Source organism: Erithacus rubecula (assembly GCF_903797595.1).
Source record: "Erithacus rubecula genome assembly, chromosome: 3".
Lineage (NCBI taxonomy): Eukaryota > Metazoa > Chordata > Aves > Passeriformes > Muscicapidae > Erithacus > Erithacus rubecula.
This window is the reverse complement of record NC_136689.1, coordinates 93,432,047-93,441,488: the sequence shown is the minus strand read 5'-3', so window position 1 is coordinate 93,441,488 and position 9,442 is coordinate 93,432,047.

Genomic DNA, 9,442 nt, shown 5'->3' with positions numbered 1-9,442 from the left:
AGAAGTGCAGGCTTTGAGGGTTAATAAAGTCTTAAGGGAGGACACAGTTTTTTTAAGCAGCCGTATATTTCCTAAGAGTACTACTTACATTTTAATTGAGCAAGTGAAATTGTCATGGACAATCCAGAATCTGGATTCACAGGCTACCTAGATAGCCAGTAGTCCCTCTGATGCTCAGTATAAAAATCTAAATGGAAGAAAATTGAACTGGAGACTGAGCCTCATTTTATTTGCATGAGAAATCAATTCAAACAGATCAAAAGATTAACTTACATTTTACTTGTCTCAGGAAACACAGGAGCATTTTACTGATAAGAAAAGCAGGAAATGGGAAGCTTTAGATACTATACTGCAGATTTTGTATTTGTAAGGATTTGTGAGTTAAAATTCCTGGATGCTCTGTGGCATTACAACCTGTAAATCTGCTACATTGGAGCTATATGGATCCCACACCTAAATCTTTAACCTTCTGGCTGGCAGTGCTCACACTGCAGTTGCAGAAGAAGAAAAAAGGAAAATACATCTCTAACCTGAAATATTATTCTTTATGCAGCAATGCATGTGCATATAGCGGTTTACAGATGAGTGGTGTTCCACAAAATCTAAAGTGGAATGAAAAATATAAACATATGTTAATTTCTTTACTACTGTTATTACAAATGAATTTTTTCACACATCTGTTTTCTCAAACTAAAACTAAGATATATTCAGGATGTTTCCAAAATGAAGACATATTCCTTTAAATGAAAATTATTCTTCACTTATCTGTCTATATAGATAAATTGCAGTTTTATTGCTCTGAATTTCTTGTTCATTTCTCTCCATCTGGCAGTGAAAGCAAAACAGAAGTTAAGAAATAAATTTCTAACCCCTTATGATGACTAGGTATTGATGTTGATGTGTAAGGACATTTATTTGCTCTACAACAGACACAATCACTACAAATGTCAGGAATTCTTGGGCAGCTGGCCCCAAGGACAGGATCCCTCATCATACCTGCAAAAAAAGCACCCTATAGCCAGGGTATTGCTGGGTCTCCCCTCTAAAGGCTGCAATTGAACTCCCCTCTGGACACCAGTACAAGCCCCTTAGAGAGACAAGGGCAACACATCTGCAAAACATAATTGAGAAAGCTGTAGGCAGTGTGAAAGTGGATTCCACTCATACAGTTGGAAGCAGACACACAAAACATCATATTTTTACAGGAGATGTAACTATGAAAATCCATATCTACCATCTCCACACTACCTACCCGGGCAGTTAATGTAAGGAAAAGCCCAATGTGCAGCTCCCTCACAGCCTCTCCTCATTCCTCCCTTACGTCTAACCCTCTTTTCCCCCTGAAAGGCTGGAAAATCCATGTATCTGACCATTTGTGGATACAAGACTCTCAACAGCAGCAGCAGCACATCTCACAGTCACTCCATCACTTGAGCAGTTATTTGGTCTCTGCCTCTCCATTTCTCTGCCCATCATTCCCCACAGCCTGGCTCTTCTTTCCCAGTTATCCCACTTTCTCTCCAAGCTTTGAATCCCAAAGTAAAGGGAGGGAATGCTCACAAACAAGTTGCACTTAACTAAAGTAATTGGTTAAATGCCAATTACAGTTTGACAACAAAAGCAGCACAATGGAATTTTCCACTTAATGTAAAACTGATGTGGTTTAAAGAAAAAAGAGAAACAGCAAAAAAGATTGTGCAGCAAACACAATACAGATCTACAGCTTGGATTTTAATCATGAGTTGAACATACATCTTCAGAGACCCTGGGTGAGTCGTTTCATTTCCTGGTGCATTAATTTCCCAAATTCCAATACATAGATAATATGTAATGAATGCTGCTGTTTCAAAGCATGTCACAATAATCTCTGTAATGATGTTTTTAATAGAAATTTCTATAAAACTGTGAAGAACAAGACACACATATAGGGCCAGCAAATATGTTAATACCCTTCTTAATGATTCATTAGTATTTAAGATTTAACAGATAGGCCTGTAGCAATAATGGAGAAAGAGTGGCATACATTCTTGCAGAAGGCTGTTGCCACCAGAAAGAAAGGCCTTGAGCATGGCAATGGAGGAAGCAGGAGACAGCCAGAAGGGGAACCACCCCAGCTACCACTTCTTGACCTGCAAATACCACCAACTGGAAAATGGCCAGGGCAAAAAGGCTCTTCAGTTTCAATGGCTTTTCAGAGAAGGTAATGAACCAAGTGGGCTGTGAGGAGAGAGGCTTTAGCAATTCCTCCTCTGCTGTGAGCACCCCTGTAGTTTAGCACTAGCCCTGTAGAAGTCAGATTAACTAATCCAGAAAAAAAATCCAGTGACAAAGGATGTCCCTTTTACTCCATGGGTGAGGGTCCACGTGATTTTTCCATGCACCATTCTCTCTTTAAATGGGATGGTTGAGTGTAGAGATGGATAAAGGCACAATAATCACTTTGCTTTTTCCTATTCTGCATGTATTTCAATTGAATAATCAAGCACCACAAACTGGATTAATCTATAGGCATGCTTTATTCAGTGACATAAGGGATAGAATTCTTCAGTATGTATTATTTAACCTCAAAGGAGAAGTTAAATGGACATTAAACATTCCTACCAAAGGAAATAAAATATTTGTAAATTAAACATAATCACATTTTGGGATATCTTGATAAAGATGATTCAGAGAAGAAAACAATTGAATTTAAGAGACTTTTCCAAATGCAAAAAAGTAAACAAAACATCATCTACCTGCTCAACTTCTCCATAATTTTTTATTCTTAAACATACTGGCCTGCAAGAGGCAATGTTATATAAATCATAGTTTTATGATAATATGCTTCAACCAAAAAGGAAAAAAAAATTGCAAGAGGATATGAATTCAGGAATCTTAAATATTTCTGCATTTTTGGAATGGGAAAATTACTTATATTTTTGGCTATTCATCCAAACATAACAGTGAATATTTAAATGTGTCAGTGTTGTGGTTTAGGAATGTATTCTCCAATTTAGTGTTCTCATTTCCCCCTCCCCTGCATTGGGCTGGAGAGGAGAATTGTATGCACAAGAGGTGAAGATCACAGGTTGAAGTAAGAACAGTTTCCTGGAAACAGCAATGAGATAAGAAAATAAACAGTAGCAGTAAAAATATTAATAGCAAAAATGTGCAAGAGAGCTGAGCAAATTCTGTGCAAATGCTCAGCACCACACCTCCCCCTGGGAATGAGGTAACACTCAGACAATAGCAGCACCTTCATCTTATCTCCAGTTCCTGTCACAGCAGCACAACTTCCAGTCTGAGTTCCAGGTATCCCCAGAGGTACATTCAGGGTGCAGTTTGGTGGGTGCAGATGCCATCAGTCCCTCACAGCACTGTGAGGGCCGCTGTGGAAAAAATAACTCCATCTCAGCCAGACCCAATGCACCTGGAGAGGGCTGAATATGCCTGCCTATGGGAAGTGGGGAATGGATTCCTTTATTTCCTTCGCTTGCACACCCATCTTTTGCTTTTCCTATTAAATTCTGCCCTCTCACACCACGAGCTTTCTAGCTTTCCCACCCTTCCAGTTCTCTCCCTGATCCCACTGGCTGGGGAGTAATTGGCTGTGTGGGGATGAGCTCCTGGTTAAGCTGTGTCACTGCTGTCAAGGTTAGAGGGCACTAAGAGAAAAGTATTTTCACAGCTCTTTCAGGGAGATTATACATGTGCCATCTGAATCTGTAAAAGATGCATTTAGTGACAGATGGCAAATGGAGAGATGTACTAATGGTAAAAACGTCTGATTTGAGCAGTGGAAGAAGCACCACTGCTGAGCAATTTTTGAACACCATGAATCACCACTGCTACCAATTCTCAAGTGAAAGGTGTGTTGGTAGGAGATAAGAAAGTTCATGGAATTTTCAAATTCAATGCATAAGTAACATTCCTTTGATGTGTTCATGGCCAGAGTGTCAGCCTGTGAGGACTTGTGGAACTTGAGGGAAGTTCATCTGTCTGAGAGTGAAAGGGAAACCCTTAAAGCAGACATTCAGATTATTCCTCTGCTTTTGTATAAAACAAAAGGGAAAAACAGGATGGAAAAGTGAAGATACTTGTGAAAACAATTAAAAAAGCCAAGTTGATCTACTTATAAAAGGGAGAGGAAAGCCCAACAAATAAACCAAATCAAATATTCATTCAATTTATTTTGTTTATATTTTTATTTACATGATTGCTAAATGATCAAAAATTGTCACCACACATTTTCTTCAATCTAAACCTTTTCTGTTCAGTGATCTTGGCTGTAAATGTCTGCTACTGATTAGGTCAATAAGGTATCAGAAATTTCCTTAGAAATATGTTATGAATTCTTCTATTTTTGCAATAGGAAGATAGTTTTGCATTTGCATTCAAAATCTGTTGACAAGCAGCCTATGCACTTCTATCCAGTAACAACATGAAAGAAAACATTTGAAACATATGAAAAAAACCTAATTCACAAAAGAAAGCAGTAAAATACATTTGGGCCTCAAAGTATTTAATGTACTAATATTGCATAGTTGACTGTGTTTATTTCTCTGAATTTAATTTTTGCATTCCTGCTAAAATTTCTGATTTTATTAGTTTGCAAAAAAGTGATGCTTTTTTCAGAAACATTAAAGTTTCATTTTAATGAAATAAAAATCAAAGCAGGAAGGCTTCAATGTTCTTACAAAAATCTGGTTTTGGGACAGGAAATGGAACTTTCTGTTTCAGAGTACAGTCATCCTCATACACCTATTATTCTTCCTGAATTATCCTTTTCCTAGTTCAACACTTCTTTTTATGTCCACCACGCTTCTAAAAACACCCTGTTAAAAGTCCTTTTAATGAAATGAATGTTGTTGGACTTGTTTTCTCTTTCTGGCAGAGGATTACAGAGCTGTTTCCTAAACAATGCCCTCAAATACAGCCTGGATGGGAAAACTTCCTGCAGAGGCAGTTCACTTGAGGTTGAGGCTATCCTTAATTACAGGATGTTGTGAGCTCAGAAATTTCTCCAAGAAAGACCTCTAACTTTTATAAGGCAAAGAAGCTTATGAGTTTTTAAAGAGCCTTCAAAATTGAGGCAGAAAGGAAAAGAGAGCAAACAAGGCATCTTTCCTATACCCTTATCCCTTAACCCTTTTTTGTTGATGCATCCAGGACCTGACTTAGCAAAGTTATCTCATGCATCTTCTTTTTCTTAAGCCCCTTTTGTTTCCCTTTATTGGGAAAAAGCTTGGAAAACAGCAAGGTGACAGTTAATAATTTTCTGATAGTGCACATCTCTCCTACAAGATCAACTCAAGCAGACAATGCTATCTCAAATCTCCCTTCTACACACACAAACACACACAAAGAGAAAAGAAAAGAAAAAGCAAGTAAGACCACCCCAAACACCAAATGCCAAACACAAATGTCTTGGTTTCCAGACAAATGCCTTGGAAGAATGCATGACCACTTCTTTCTTTTCCAGTTTTTGATCTTGGACTGGCTTTAAATGTTGGAAGAGGCACAAAGCCAACTACACAAATGCCCCCTTCAAAGAAGCATTGTTCAGAAAAAACAAGTGATGTCTTCCCCTGAAACTGCCCTGCTTAGAGATATTCAAAATAGAAAACAAAAACACATTTGCGAGCAAATTTTTGAATGAATCATGAACTAAATTCTGCCCAGTCTAAACCTTGGAAAGGGTTTAAGAATGACACAGAAAGTATGTAAAGATAACTACATCCTATCAAATCTTTACATATGTAATAAAACAAAAAAATAATCAAAATCTGAAGAAAAAAATTAAAATTCTATTCTATTGTAATGAATTAAAGTGGATATTTTTGGCATTAGTTTGGGCTTTTTTTACCTTTCAACTCAAAGTACACTGATAAATAAAATCCTCTAGTAAAATTCCCTTTCCTACTAAAATTAAGAAGAGATATTTCTTATGCATGTTGTTGTTTTGCAGAACTTCATTGGTTTAGACAAAGCCAAACAAAACAGTAGAGCTTTTACAAGAAAGGTATCACAGTCAACTAAATAAACGGAGCCAAGGAATATCTGCTGCAATCATTTGTTTTAGTAGAAGTAGCATAATTGTGCCATAAACTCCTGCCTGATCCACTGCAACATATTACATCTGTTTTATGCTAATGTAGTTCTAAAGAAATCAATGATATTTATACTGACATAAAGCTGTGGTGAGTCATATTCTCAATTAGTGTCTTCACTTTGAGAAGGAATATCAGAGATTTTTCTTGATTTTCCAAAATTTAGCCTATAATTTTGTCCACTGATTTCTAAGAAACTGGAAGTGTAATTACATCTATAGGGTTTCAGACCACGCCATGAAAAATTATTACAAGTTATTTTAGGCTTAACTTTTAAATTGAATTATTGTGACTGCATAGAGCTTTTGTCTCATTGGTATGTTCATAAGAAGAGACACGTATGATCCATAGGAATGCTTGTGAAGTAGCATATCTGCTTTAAAAAATGCTTATCAACAATCCCAACATAACTACCCTAACATATTGATGCTGCCATCAGTCAAATATATGATGTTCTTATTTTGATGGTTGAATTTAACTCCACATAGAAATCACCTGTCAGTTAAAATACAGCACACACAACTTCTAGACACTGGGCCAAGCAAGAGCAGCTGAGGGAGCTGGGGATGTTTAGCCTGGAAAAAAGGAGGCTCAGGGGTGACCTTGTCACTCTACAACTGTCTGAAAGGAGCCTGAACCATCTGGGGGTCAGCCCCTTCTCCCAGACAACTAGGATGAGAGGACATGGCCTCAAACTGCACCAGGGGAGGTTCAGGCTGGATATCAGCAAGAATTTCTCAATGGAAAAGCTTGTTAAGCATTGGAACAGAATGCCCAGGGAGGTGCTGGAGTCACTATCTTTGGAAGTGTTCAAGAACTGGATGTGGCACTTACTGCCATGGTCTAATTGACAAAGTGGTGACTGGCCAGAGGTTGGAGTTGATGATTTGGAGGTATCCTCCAGCCTAAATGACTCTGAGACTGTGGTTTTGAATCACTCAAAGTGGAAAAATTGCAGATATTTCTTTCTGTACAATTTTGTCTTTCTATTTTTAATGGATATTTTTGTTGAAGTGAGAGATTTTTTTGAAAGGTAGTGATCTGAATTAATGATGTGCTAGTGTTCAAAGGCTTACCAGAATAATCTGATACATTAGGCAGACAGGAATTTCAACAGATAATCTGAGGTAAACCTTGCTAGGATAGTTTTAAAGAGCTGGTTGTCTGCATTTAGGTTGATCAGAAATAACCAGAGACCTTGATTTAGCAGGCATTTAATTCCTAAATATCTAATGGGAGAGGGCTCTTCTTGCACATAGGGGACTGTCACACACACAAATTCAGGTTTTGGTTTATTCACACTAACATCCTGGATCCAGAGATCCAAGATCAAAATTGCATTTTTCATCTTACTTGCATCAGTGTTTGCATCCATTGCAATCCATATCTATTTTGTAATGGGAAATGTGGCTATATAGAATTACTGTATTATTTTAGAATGCATTTTTAATAGAATTATTTTATTATTTTTCAAAACATAAAATTAAAGGTTCACTGTGTTGTTGTAGCTGTATTTTGTCCCTGGATTCCTAGGATTGAAAGCTTTGTGTACTGTTTTTTGTTGTTCCTGTTGCAGATAACAGTAAATTATATTTCCTGGACATTATTTCTCCATGGTCTTTTCTTACCCAAATGAATCAACTGCATTTTTTACCAAGCCTGAGACAAATACATAGGTGTCCCTCTTTCATTGAAGTAGAAATTCTATTGCCTCAAATATACACATATAAAATAATGCACAGAAGATGGCTGCTGAATGAATTCATCAAAAGGTGAATAAATATTCTGAGAACAAAGATACAATTTTCTGGCATTCTGATATTAGTCATCCTTGTACAGAATGGGTAGCATTAAAACATCGTAAATAGTTGTCAGTTTGCTTTGCTGAAAAGATTTTGACAGTATTAATTACTTCTGCTAACAGAAATTTCTGACACTTACATGACCTCCTGCTGCACATGAAAAAGGCTGTCAGGGTTGGTGTAGTGATATATGCAAGAAAAATCTCAGGAATTGAAATTTAATAAACTAGACAAATCTTTATCCTTAACACTACCAAGTAAGAATTTCCAATGTGAACTCCTTCTGAATGCAGCAATAACATGCACTGATGGCAAGAGAGAACTAGCCATGAGCAGCCAGCCTGGCTCACTGTTTCATTCCTGTCTGAGAAGGTGAACACACACATGGGAGTCACCTCTTTGGGGTACATTTGTAAGAGAGTCACTGTTAATAATGTCACACAGGTATTAAAAAAATAAACCCACCTTAACCTATTGTAACCATGTTAGCATAAAAAGATGCAACATTAAACATTGGCACAAAATTGCCATTTCTAGAATAAAAATTTCTAGAACGGCAGCAATGGAAGATCTCTTAGGTTGTTGCTAAACAAACAAACAAACAAACAAACAAAACCCCAAAACAAAACAAAAAAAAAAAAAAAAAAAAAAAAAGAAAAAAAAAGGAAACTAAAGATTAAATAATTGAAATCCAAACAAACAATGATGGCACAGCAAGCTGCTGTTTTCACAGGTGTTTATAGCTACTGTCCCAGGTTATTTTATCTGTTCTAATGTTTCTTTTTCTCTCTTTGTCTCTCTTACTTCTTCTATCTCTTTAAGTGTTCAGTTTTAGTTAAATTTCAAAGCCCTAGTTTAGCACTTACCACCTAGCACTCCTTCCAAGTGGTCATTTTGCCTCTAACTGAAAATGAAGTTATTCCAGCACGTTGGAGGGAAAGCACAGAACATTTTTGAGAACCATGTGAAAAGGTATGTAGGCTGTTAAGGATCTTTCTTCTAATCCATAATGGCAAATACACTCCCAGCACAGGATAAGGAGATTTGTTACCATTAGAAGGTATTTCAGTTCAGAGAGAGAATAAAATAATCCACCCCAAAGAGCTGTGTTCTGGGTGATTACATTTTGACCTCAATTCCTGCTATATTCCTCAGTGACTTTGTCCATACAATAATATTTTCCCTGCTGGGACCTAGTCAAACACCACCTAAAATTAGGTTTTTCTATTGATTTTTAGGGTCATTTACTTCATAAAATCAGTTGTTGTCACTTCAAAAAAAAAAAAAATCCATGCTCACTGTTTGTCATGCTATATTTTGAAAAGCATATTGAAGAAAACCCACAATGTTAAAATGCATGTTTAACCACATACAGACTCCATAATTCTCATACAAGAACATAAGTCCTTATATAATCCATTGTTGTGACACAGTTTTTTTTCTCGTTTCATTTTTACAGTAAGCAAACTTCCTGTTGGTAAGAAAGTTAGCTTTAAAAACAATATTCTAAGGTATTTTTGTGACTCCTCAATTATACTGCCCCATAAAACT